A 10,858-nucleotide genomic window follows, 5' to 3' on the forward strand; every position below is an offset into this window, starting at 1 on the left:
TTTACAAATCAAATGGAGCTGCCCGAGTTATCATTTTAGGATTGGTATTTCCTGCTGTTTAACAAATATCTTTTTTCTCAGTTGCATGGCAATGGTCTAAAGTAAGAAGGAAAATGGCCTTGAGATTAAAAACAAAAACTTACCCAAAAGGTAATAAAGAAATCCTGCAATAGAATGCATTGATTTCAGTGACCCAGCACCTTTTTAAGTTTGCTCAAAGAAAATGCTACTTTAAAAGTTGGTAACAGAGACCTTTAACAGTGGATGAGAAGTCACATACAAAGTGTCATGGCCAGATAAAATCACCGGATGGAGAGGAATCGCCATCGACATCTCCTGCCACTGAGTCCAGCTCTGCCATGGGGAGAAGAAATACCTCCCTAACTCTGAGACAACCCCGGCCCACACCCACACCATGTCTCAACAACAGACTTAGGAACTTGTAGATCTTTGGACAACTGCAAGTCAGTCCCAAGACAGAGAAAAACACCAAACAGGCTAGTTCGGCTAGCAAGATTCAAACCTGTAGCAATTTCCTCTCTATTAAAAGCAATTCATTAAACTACAAGCGGGGGAAAAAGTAAAACAATAGGTTTACCAGGAGTGAAAGAGAATAAAAAGAAATTTATATGTTTAACTACAGCTTTATTTCTTTGGAAGTGCTCCAATTTGAAAAAAAAAAAATCAGGGTTTCTGACAAGTAATCTACGGGTATCTAAAACGTGCATGGTTTTGCTTCTGTGAAGCAGGAACATTTTAAAAAACATAGTCTTGCTTTCAGACTATTCTGACAAGGTTAGGAAGTATTTTTGAAAATTGTTAAACAATTAAATGGGAACATAGAAAGATACGAAAAGAGAAAGAGAAAACTCACTTGTATCCTGAATCTCCCTATCAACTTACCCTTTAATTCCACAGAAATTTTTTTTAAGGCAGGAAAACGAAAATGGACTGAAAAGTTTTAGGCAGAAACTGACACACACCTCACTTACTACTTTGCCGGAGAGCAGATCCTGAGTGAGCTTCCCTCAAAGTCTGTGGTCTCTTTCCAACTACCTGCGGGAATCCTCGGCTCCGTAGCTTAAGAGGATGCAAAGACCATAATGTTTCTAATAGAGCTGCCTCCTTAAATTGGGGGGTGTGGTCAAGCCAGGGAAAGCTGGAAAAAAGGCAGTCTTCCTCTCTTGCCCCTGGCACCAGGACAGCAGCCACTGGGACAGGCACAGCAGTCTAGGTGGAAAGCAGTGTTTATTGACGGTGGCAGCACCAAATCACACCTTATTTTCTATTCTTCAAATTATGCTTCAACTGAATATAACTCAGCCTTGGAGAGTAACAGGGAGGGAGATGAGCAAAAGGGAACTAGCTCAGTGGGATAACACTGTATCTCACCTCATGATTTGCTGGTGCATTTACTCTGTACTGAATATGTAAATATTCATGCTTCGTGTTCCTTGACTTTCTCAATGGAGCCCCCATTAACCTAGGCAAGGGCTCAGGTGAGGGAAAGGGATTGCTTTAGAAACACAGGACGTCCACCACCACCCAGTCACCTGCTCAGGCTTCCTGTTTCTCTCTAATAACTTGATATGAAATGTGATATTTTCTAAAGAAAAGAAGATAATTTTGTGAAGAGAGCTGACTGGATAGGGACTTAGGATTTCTGAAAAGTAAAGCTAAAAATCCCCTTTTCATATAAGTCTGGTTTTAGGCAATCTCTAAAATAAAGCCACCTTTAGCAGCCCTGACTCATGGTCCGTGGTGTAGGAATAAAAGGGCAGAAGTGTTCATACATTTCTCATTTAGGGAAAATGTAAACAATATGAAAATCTTACATCTGTCCTAAGTGAAAATACACAGCATCTTTTATTCACATATTCAGGACTATGGTAAGAATGTTACAGCATAATCTCATTACTGTGAATGGAGTTGTTACAATTTTTTTTGAAAAGTCGGTATTTGGCTGCTTAATCTACGACTCTTATCCTGAAAGATTCCATCTTCTTTGAGTAGGAGGTGGGAGTTAAGATTCGTCATAGTTGGCTTCTTTCTCTTTTTAATGAAGATACAAACTTTGAAAATCCATGAAAATCTAATAACTGTCATTTGGAGCCACATCATCATCAGCCTTCATTGTATAAAGCTGGCAATGCAGTTAAGATGACATTGTAAGTAAAGCAAGATTTTACTGCTCATCTTCTGCCTTTGCACATTCACTTGGAAGTAAGGAAGAGGTAGTTCTATTGGTTCACTTTAGTTTAATAAATTGTCTGTGCCAGGCACTGTTCTAGGCACTAGAAAGACAGCAAGTTTGCACTGTAGTGAGAAGACAGACACGTAAACCAACGATCTCCCCCCAAAAATGTAATACATGCTACAAAAGAAGTCTATGAAGAGAGCTAGGGAAGCATCAGCCTGCCCCTGTAGGCCAGTCAATTTCAGCACACTGCCCCATTTAAAGAGCCCATGGTCAATTATACCAATCATAACTAATTACAACTGTATTCACTATGTTTGCAGGATCATTGAAAAAAAGTTGAGAAGACTTGGATTCTTGCTCTATAAGGGTGTACAGTGTGGCTGTCGAGGGGATCTGAAGTCTGGAGTTGTCTATGCTGAGTTTATGTAGAAAGCAACTCTTCAGGACCTTAGCTCCCTGCTCTGCCACTGCCTTTTATGGTATGGAAGAACATAAACTAGAAATCTTAATGGTGCAAAATAAGCCATCACTGTCATAAACTGCCTAGAGAATGCCCAGGAAAACAGTAAGTTTTGCTTTAAACAGTATCTTCAAAAATATAACATTTGATGGGTATCCACATATAAGAGCACAACATTGGAATCCTACCTTACACCATACTTAAAAATGAACAAAAATCTATCAAAGATCTGAACATAAGAATGAAAATTATAAAATTATTAGAGAAAAATCAAAGAGGAAGACTTCACAACATTGGATTTAGCAATGATTTCCTGGGATATGACAGCTTATTCCAGGAAAAACAATCTTGGGCAACAAAAGAAAAAATAGATAAGTTGGACTTTATCAAAGTTTTAAAATGTTGTACATCAAGGGGCGCTATTAAAGTGAAAAGGGAGTCCACAGAAAGAGAAAAAAATGCAAATCGCATATCTAATAAGGACTTAATATCCAAAATATATAAAGAACTCCTACAACTCAACAGCAACAGTGACAAATAACTTGATTTAAAAGTGGACAAAAGACGTGAGTAGACATTTCTCCAAAGATACAGAAATGGCCAATAACACATGATGGTCAACATCATTAATCATCAGAGAAATGCACATTCAAACCACAATGAGATACCTCTTCACATCTATTGGGATTCCTATTATCAAAGAAACAGAAAATAGTGGCACGAATAAGGAGAAATAGGAATAAGGGTGCATTGCTGCTGAGAATGTCAAATGGTGCAGCCACTGTAGCAAACAGTGTGGTGGTTCCTCAAAACAATTAAATATAAAATTACCATTTGATCTAGCAATTCAACCTCTACATATATAGCCACAAAAATTGAAAGAAGAACTCAAGAAGATGTCTGCACTATATTGTTCATAACAGCATTATTCACAATAGCCAAAAGGTAGAAACACCCCAACTATTTATCCACAGATGAACGGATAAGCAAAATGTGATATGTAGAGAAAATGGAATATTATTCAGCCTTGAAAAATGAAATTCCAATACATGCTACAATATGATGAACCTTGAGGACATTGTGCTAAATGAAATAAACCAAATACAGAAAAGACAAATATTGTGTAATTTTACCTGTATGAAGTACCTAGAATAGTAAAATTTATAGAGACAGAAAAGGATAGAAGTTAACACGGGTTGAGGAAAGGAGAATGGGGAATTAGTGTTTAACGGGGACAGAGTTTCAGTTGGGGATGATAAAAAAGGAATGGAGATGGATGTGGGTGATGGTTGCACAACATGTGAATGTACTTAATGCCCCTGAATTGTACACTTAAAAAATTGTTCAGATGGTAAATTTTACATTACATGTATTCTACCACAATAAAAGAATATGTTGTCCCAAGGAAAAAAAAAATACATATATAGCATTAGAAGTAAGTAGGCTTCTGCAGAAGGAATGCTTTCTGATCCACGTGGATGATATAGGACAAAAGAAAATGATCCTCTAGAAGAAGAAGGTGTGAAATCCCCGGAGGATCCCTCCACTGCATGGTGGTGGCTCCCCAGCCCCTCCCTTATGCCGGCTGTCGAAGAGGGTGTAGTAATACCAGCCCAACTTCACAGGGTTGCTGAAATCACCATGTGATTGGATGTAAACAGTAGAAGCAATGCTTTTCTTTCCCATGTCCATAGATAGCTCCATGAGGAAAGACCTCAGTTGATAGGGTAATACGACCATTATGATTCTCAAGGAAAAAATTAAAACTCAGTGATCCAGGGACATGGGTACCTTTTGACCCCATGTAAAAGGGATATGCAAAATGAGTTGTTTGCTTCTTTGAAGGAGTATCTCTGTAGCCTCGCCTAAACAATCGTAGTCTCAATATGGTTTGGATACAATTGAGACAGAGCATGAAGGAATTTCTAGAATAGCTTTTCTTACTGTAAGGAAACCTTTTTCCTTTTCTCAGTATAACAAGTTACCTTGGAAGTTAGTATGTCCTAAGAGGAAAAATGGAAGTAAATTCCCAGAATCTTAGCTCTGCAAGGGTCTTCAACGCTCCCACCAGCAACCTTCCTTCACTGCCACCCCAATTCCCTAAAGTGCAGAAGTCCCCTTCAAAGCAACTTATAATGATTCTTTAAAACCACCCGCTGCATGAAAAGTGTGAAGTTTGAAATTAAAAATGGCGTTAAATTTAAAGAAAAGAAAAGCAAAACATTACACACGTATTGCATTTTCCATATTAACTTTCCTTCCATCTCAGAAAAAAGCCTCGTGATAATTCAGAAGACTTCATATGTGCAGAGAAGCAGTATGCAAACAAACTACCAAAACTAAGTGGAGCGAAACCCAGATACCATTATAAGCGTGGTTATCACCAAATATTGAAGAGAAAAAGAAAATACGCTGAAAATGAAGCGAAGAGCAGACAACCATTGTGTATTCCCACTCCAGCTCTGGAACTTCTTAGCCTGTACTTTGTAATGACTCCCTCTCCTTTCCATGATCAAAAGCAAAGCCTTTGTCTTGAGCCACAGATGAGACTGCAATGGCACACATACGTGTGCACACATCTGGCACACAGGTGCTCATCCTACTGTGTGTGCCAGAGAGCCTATGGAGACCCAGATTTCTTGGCGTAGTCTTCCCATGACCCCTGATGTGCTGCTCCGTTAGTCCTTGCACCAACTTTCTGGTTTTTTCTTCCTCTCTAGAATGTAGAATGAGCTGGGCACAGGGCCCCAGCTAGACTCCCTGCAAAGTAGCTTAGCTAATGTCGGTCAAAAATTCTTCTCCATCCTGGTTCCACTGGGCCTGCTAAACATCCTGTGTACTCCACAAACTCAGAGAGTTTCAGCAGAATGGAGGCTTGTGGGTTGTATGATAGCCCACTGAAAACCCCATCTCTTACCACCCCCTCCTTCCACCCCCATTCCTTTCTATGTATTTTTTGTCACTCTGTCTCCCTGGTCCCTTCTCCCTCAAAATACCTCTCACTTTTTCCCTCTGTCAAACTCCTACAAAGTTATTTTTCAATCTCAATTTAATTACAGGATGAATATGTGGTTGTAGCATATTCAAATCATACAGAAGGGTATGAATTCAAAACTGAGAATCACCACCCTGGGTCCCCTTCCACCCAATCTCACACCAAAAAGCTAACTACTATTCAGGGTTTAATATGCAGCCCTCTAGTCTTTCCTCTATTGTTATACCCATACTAGGCCTTTTTCATGGGATTGTGTTCAATGTATTGTTCTGGGACTTGCTACCATGCATCCGGCAGTACGTTCAGCAGCTACGTCTTTCCAGATTGGCCCCTTCAGAGCTGGCTCAATCATCTCGGCCAGCCCCCGTAATCCCGTGACATCCCTTAAGCTCCAGCTCCAGTCCTTTCTTTCTCTCCCTGTGCTTTTCCACGAAGCAGTTGTCTTGCTCCTGCGTTGTCACAATGAGCTATTTAAGTTCTCCTATCTCCTGTACACGTCTTTCCTGCCTTATCTTCCCCACTAGAATGTGATTCTGGGGGTGCAGGGTCTGTGCCCTTGACATTTCCTTATCACCAGTAGTCATATAAACTGCCTCCCCAGCACACTCCCTTGAACATACTATGGACTGGATAAATATAAAAAGTTAGGGCTTGACAGCTCAAAATACATTGTGTACAGCATAATGCCATTTTTGCAATCTAAAAGCATAAATCAACTAGGTATTGAGAGGTTATTTATGGTGGTATGGAAGATTTTTTGTTTTATTCTTGTTATGTTTGTGTTTTCTGATTTTTATACAACATTGTATTGCACCTGTAACAAGAATAAACAACTAAATTTTACAGTTAAGTACATGACTTTATTGGTCCAACGAAGACGACAGACTATCATAGTGTGATAGCACAGGCTCTGAGATCAAACTTCCCAATTTAAATCCCAGACTTTGTTCTTTCTCGGTTACCATGGACATTTTAAGATTTCCGATTTTTTGTTTCCTCATATATAAAATGAAGATAATGGCACTGTACACCTCAGGGATTATTCTGAGGATTAAAGAGGCAGTGAGACCTAAGTATTTAATTTAGTGATTAGAACGGACCTTATACTCAATAACTATTGACTGCTATTATCAATGGCATGGCCGGGGTGGACCCAAGGCTCCCATTTCCCAATTTAGAGTCATTCTCACCACAATCCATGAATCTTCAAAGGAGAAAAGCCCAGGGGCTGATTGTCCCTTCTACTTGGAATGCTGGTTTGCTAATCCAGAGAGAAAAGACTGCTGCAGTCTCCAGTAATGTAATTAAGACACACTTGCTGGAGAAGGGTGTCCTGCTGAGTCTGTGGAAGGACAGACAGCTGCAGCTATGTCTCAGTGGCTCACACCAAGTCCTGACAACTGCATTAACTTTTCCTTATGTAGCAGTCCACTGATTACAGATGGAACCCAGTCTTTGAGTCAAGCCCTCCTCCCCAACACAACTGCAATAGAGCCAACCTTTTGAGTTTCCCCAAGCATGTTTTCTAGTCCTAATTTTAGAAGGCAGCCCACTTTCACTGGAGGGACGCTAAAACCATTACTATATTTCCTGACCTGTACTAGATAAACTGGTCCTAAACTTCCCATCCTACATGTGTGGGAGGCCAGAAGGGCTTCTGGGAGGTGTCTGAGCTCCGCTTTCTCCAAGGTACGCAGGAAGCCACCGCCCTAGTTCCAGTTTTATAGTATCTGTGCCTTGGACTTTTCCATGCTTGACCTGCACCTGGACTAACTAACTCAGTAGCTTCTGCTCAGATAAGATACATTTTCCAGGGCAGAACATCATGACCAAGAATTCTAGAAGCCAGAATTCTAGTTTGTAAGCTGGGAATAATCGTTAGGGATTCTGCAACCTCATCACCCTTCAGATAAATAAAGAGAATCAGAGAGATTAATCTCTTTTCCCTGAAGGGAAAGTGGATAAATCAATTTGCCAAATGTCATCAACACTAAGGGGTTAGCCTGTTGGTGGAACCGCATATTGAGCACCTTCCGTGAATCTATTGGTCTACGTTTGGGACCAGGGAAACCATACTAAAGAAGCAACATTCAGATTAATTGACCTGTCAAAGGAATAATCCTCCCATTTTCACACTAAATATCTGGGGCTTCAGTGGATAGCTCAGTCCCCAGTAGACCAGGAAGAGGAAAGAGCAATCCAATCATCATGGATTTTGCTGTTTCAAAATGTGCCTAGGGCCAGAAGTCCAGTAACTACAGTCAGCTGCATCCATGAATGTGGTGAGAGATTTATAGAAAGCCACATTCATCAGTTGTTAATGTACTCATTATATTGGCCTGATGCTGATGAATGATTGGAAATAGAATGGTGTGTTTTTGAGCCTTTTTAGGACGCCACTGCAACCAAATGCCAGGTTTGCTGCTGACATCTTTATCCTGGTTACTTCCCTTACTTCCTCAACATAGCCAAGACTATCTGTGCACTCAGAGGCTCAGGGAGACAAACTAAGAAGATCCAGATGTATCAATCATACATCTGGTTTTGACCTGTATTCTACCTCTACAAGGAGGTTTTCACTATCCCTATTTCCCTCTTCTCACTAGATTCTGTGTTTCTACCATATGTTTCAGTAGTGTACTAGTTTCCCTTTTGTAGCAAGAATTACATTGTAATTATTTGTGCATTATCCTTTTTCTTTGTTTATTGTAAAACCATGGGGGTAAGGAATGGATCAGCTTTGTTTGCCATTGTTCCTGCAACACTTACCATAGTGCATGAAACATAAAGTAAAGGCTAAATAAATATTTGATGGATAGATATATGACTAGAATAATGGATGGATGAATGGATGGATGGATGAGTGGATGAATAGATGAATGAATAAATAGATGGAATGAGTGAATGGGTAAAAATGGATGGATGGATGGATGGATGGATGGATGGATGGATGGAGAGATGGAAAATAGGTATTCGAATGTTGGATATATGTGATCTAATTAATCTAACAATTTCTTAACTTTTGGTTCTTTACACATTCATCTTTTTCCCATTGTTCCTGCTGGTTTTCCACAACATAATACCAAAATGCTGGCACCTAACTCTGTCTCTTTAGTACACATCACACAACTATTTTAGCATGAACTTTTTTCCAGTCAATACAAAAATAAATCTGTCAGGAGAATAATTTATCTTTTACGTAGCACAAAGTGAAGTGAAAAGCTGACAATTAACCAGAAAATTCAGGCTGCGTAAACAGACAGAATGAGTCACTACTTCACACCAGATTTCTTTTTGTCTGTTATCTGGGTAATTCAGTCTACATCTGGTGTCTTTTTCCTTGACTATTTGAGTAGTTGTCTCAATACATCTCTCATTTTATTTTTCCTTGAGGAGGAATAAAATAGAAAAAAATTGACTTGTGATTTCTGGACTGAACCTAGACTTCAGGGTGTTATTGCCCACCTAGTTTATTTTCCAAGAGTTTCAAGCCTGGAAAACACCTGAAATATTGTTACTCATTCTTATCAGTGGCTATCGGTTATGGGAAACTTTTCACATTGTACAGGTATGTAGAGATGGGATCCCAGTCCTGATTTGGAACAAGCACAGAGTATGGCAAGAAACACTTTGGTTTCCAGTATTTTCAACTGTAAATGTTAACGAAAAAATGTGCACATTTTTTTAAACCAGCTGAGAAAATCACATAAACTTGAATTTAACCTTTGCACCAATCAGAAAGCATCCGGAATAGCCAGAGATGCTGACCTTGTTCCCAAGGAGCAGCTTGTGCCTGGAGAGAATCTGGCTCATTATCTAACAGAATTAAACTCCCAATTAAGGCTGTTTTTTGCAACTTGCATCACAGCTCATCCCTGGCCAAGGCACAACATGATACAGTGCAGTACTTTTAATCATATTTGGTGACATTTCAAAAAATCGTTTTTAGAAATTCTGGGTGTTTGGATAATAGATACTTTTAAAGAGGGCCACTGGGGGCTGTGGTTCACGCCTGTAATCCCAGCACTTTGGGAGGCCGAGGCAGGAGGATTGCTTGAGCCCAGGAATTTGAGACCAGCCTGGGCAACATGGTGAGACCCTGTCTACAAAACATGCAAAAATTACCCAGGCATGGTGGCTCTCAACTGCAGTTCCAGCTACTCAGGAGGCTGAGGTGGGAGGATCCCCTGAGTCCAGGAGGTTGAGGCTGCAGTGAGCTGTGATGGCACCAGGGCAATAGAGTGAGACCCTGTCTAGAGAGAGAGAGAGAGAGACAAAGGAACAGAAACAGAAAGAATAAAAGTGAAAAAGGTATTGTTGCTCCTTGCTTAGAGTAGAGCTAAATCTTCCAATGTATAAGAGGTTCAGAAGGCTGATGTTTGTCTAGATTGTGAAGAAAGTCAGCCCTAAAGGTGATCGAAATTCAAAGAAGTGTAGGGTGAATAATTTATATTGAAATTACACACTTCCTTTAAAATCACTTTCCAAAACTGAAATTTAAGGGCTTCAATCTTGAATCCAAAAGCAACTCTGCCTTCTATCTCTTTATCCAAATAGTCATTATTCTTCTTTAACCTAAAACTAATACATGTCAATTGTTTAAGATTTGGGAAATATGAAAAAGTCAAAACAAGAAGATTAAATTCACCCATAATTCCCCGCCCAGAGGTAGCCAATGATAACATTTTGATGGATAGTTTCTTTGCAGTCTTTTCTGTGCAGATAGGTATTTTTTACATTATACAAAATAAAATAGGTTATATCATACATGGTATTTTAACCTATTTTTTTCTTATAATGCCATTAAATGGGCCTTCTGCAGTGTATTTTTATATAGCTGCCTGGTATTCTCACATGTATTCCTATAATTCAGAAATTTAGCACAGGACAGAGGCTTCATTTCATATTAACATTTCTAGTAATGAGAAGAATCATCAGCCCCAGATTTAATTTCTAGTTTTACTAACTAGTTGTGTGTTTGGGGGCAAGGTTTCCTCATCTGAGAAGTAAAGGATTGCATGGTTAATTTCTTGAGTGTCCAGGAGGAGTATCTGACACATAAATCATATAACACACAGTTGCCTACCTGCTCAGCTTTGCCTCCGTGTCTGCTTCATGTGAGAGGGATTTCCTCTTCCCCTTCATCCTTTGATTTGTTTTCTCTTTAATTTGTTCCACTTTCTTTCCCCTGAAACAATGAAAT

At 39.6% G+C, this 10,858-nt stretch overlaps 1 protein-coding gene across 1 annotated transcript in view; it reads right to left on the reverse strand.

The window, feature by feature from the left end:
• Positions 1–1,038, reverse strand: part of ETS1 (ETS proto-oncogene 1, transcription factor) — a 128,957-nt gene extending 127,919 nt beyond the window's left edge. Inside the window, exon 1 of the mRNA XM_032167870.1 lies at positions 984–1,038. The gene's annotated coding sequence lies outside the window, so the exon portion shown is untranslated. The remainder of the gene's footprint in view (positions 1–983) is intronic.
• Positions 1,039–10,858: the final 9,820 nt, after the last annotated feature.

This window comes from Hylobates moloch, unplaced genomic scaffold (genome assembly GCF_009828535.3).
Source record: "Hylobates moloch isolate HMO894 unplaced genomic scaffold, HMol_V3 SCAFFOLD_11, whole genome shotgun sequence".
Lineage (NCBI taxonomy): Eukaryota > Metazoa > Chordata > Mammalia > Primates > Hylobatidae > Hylobates > Hylobates moloch.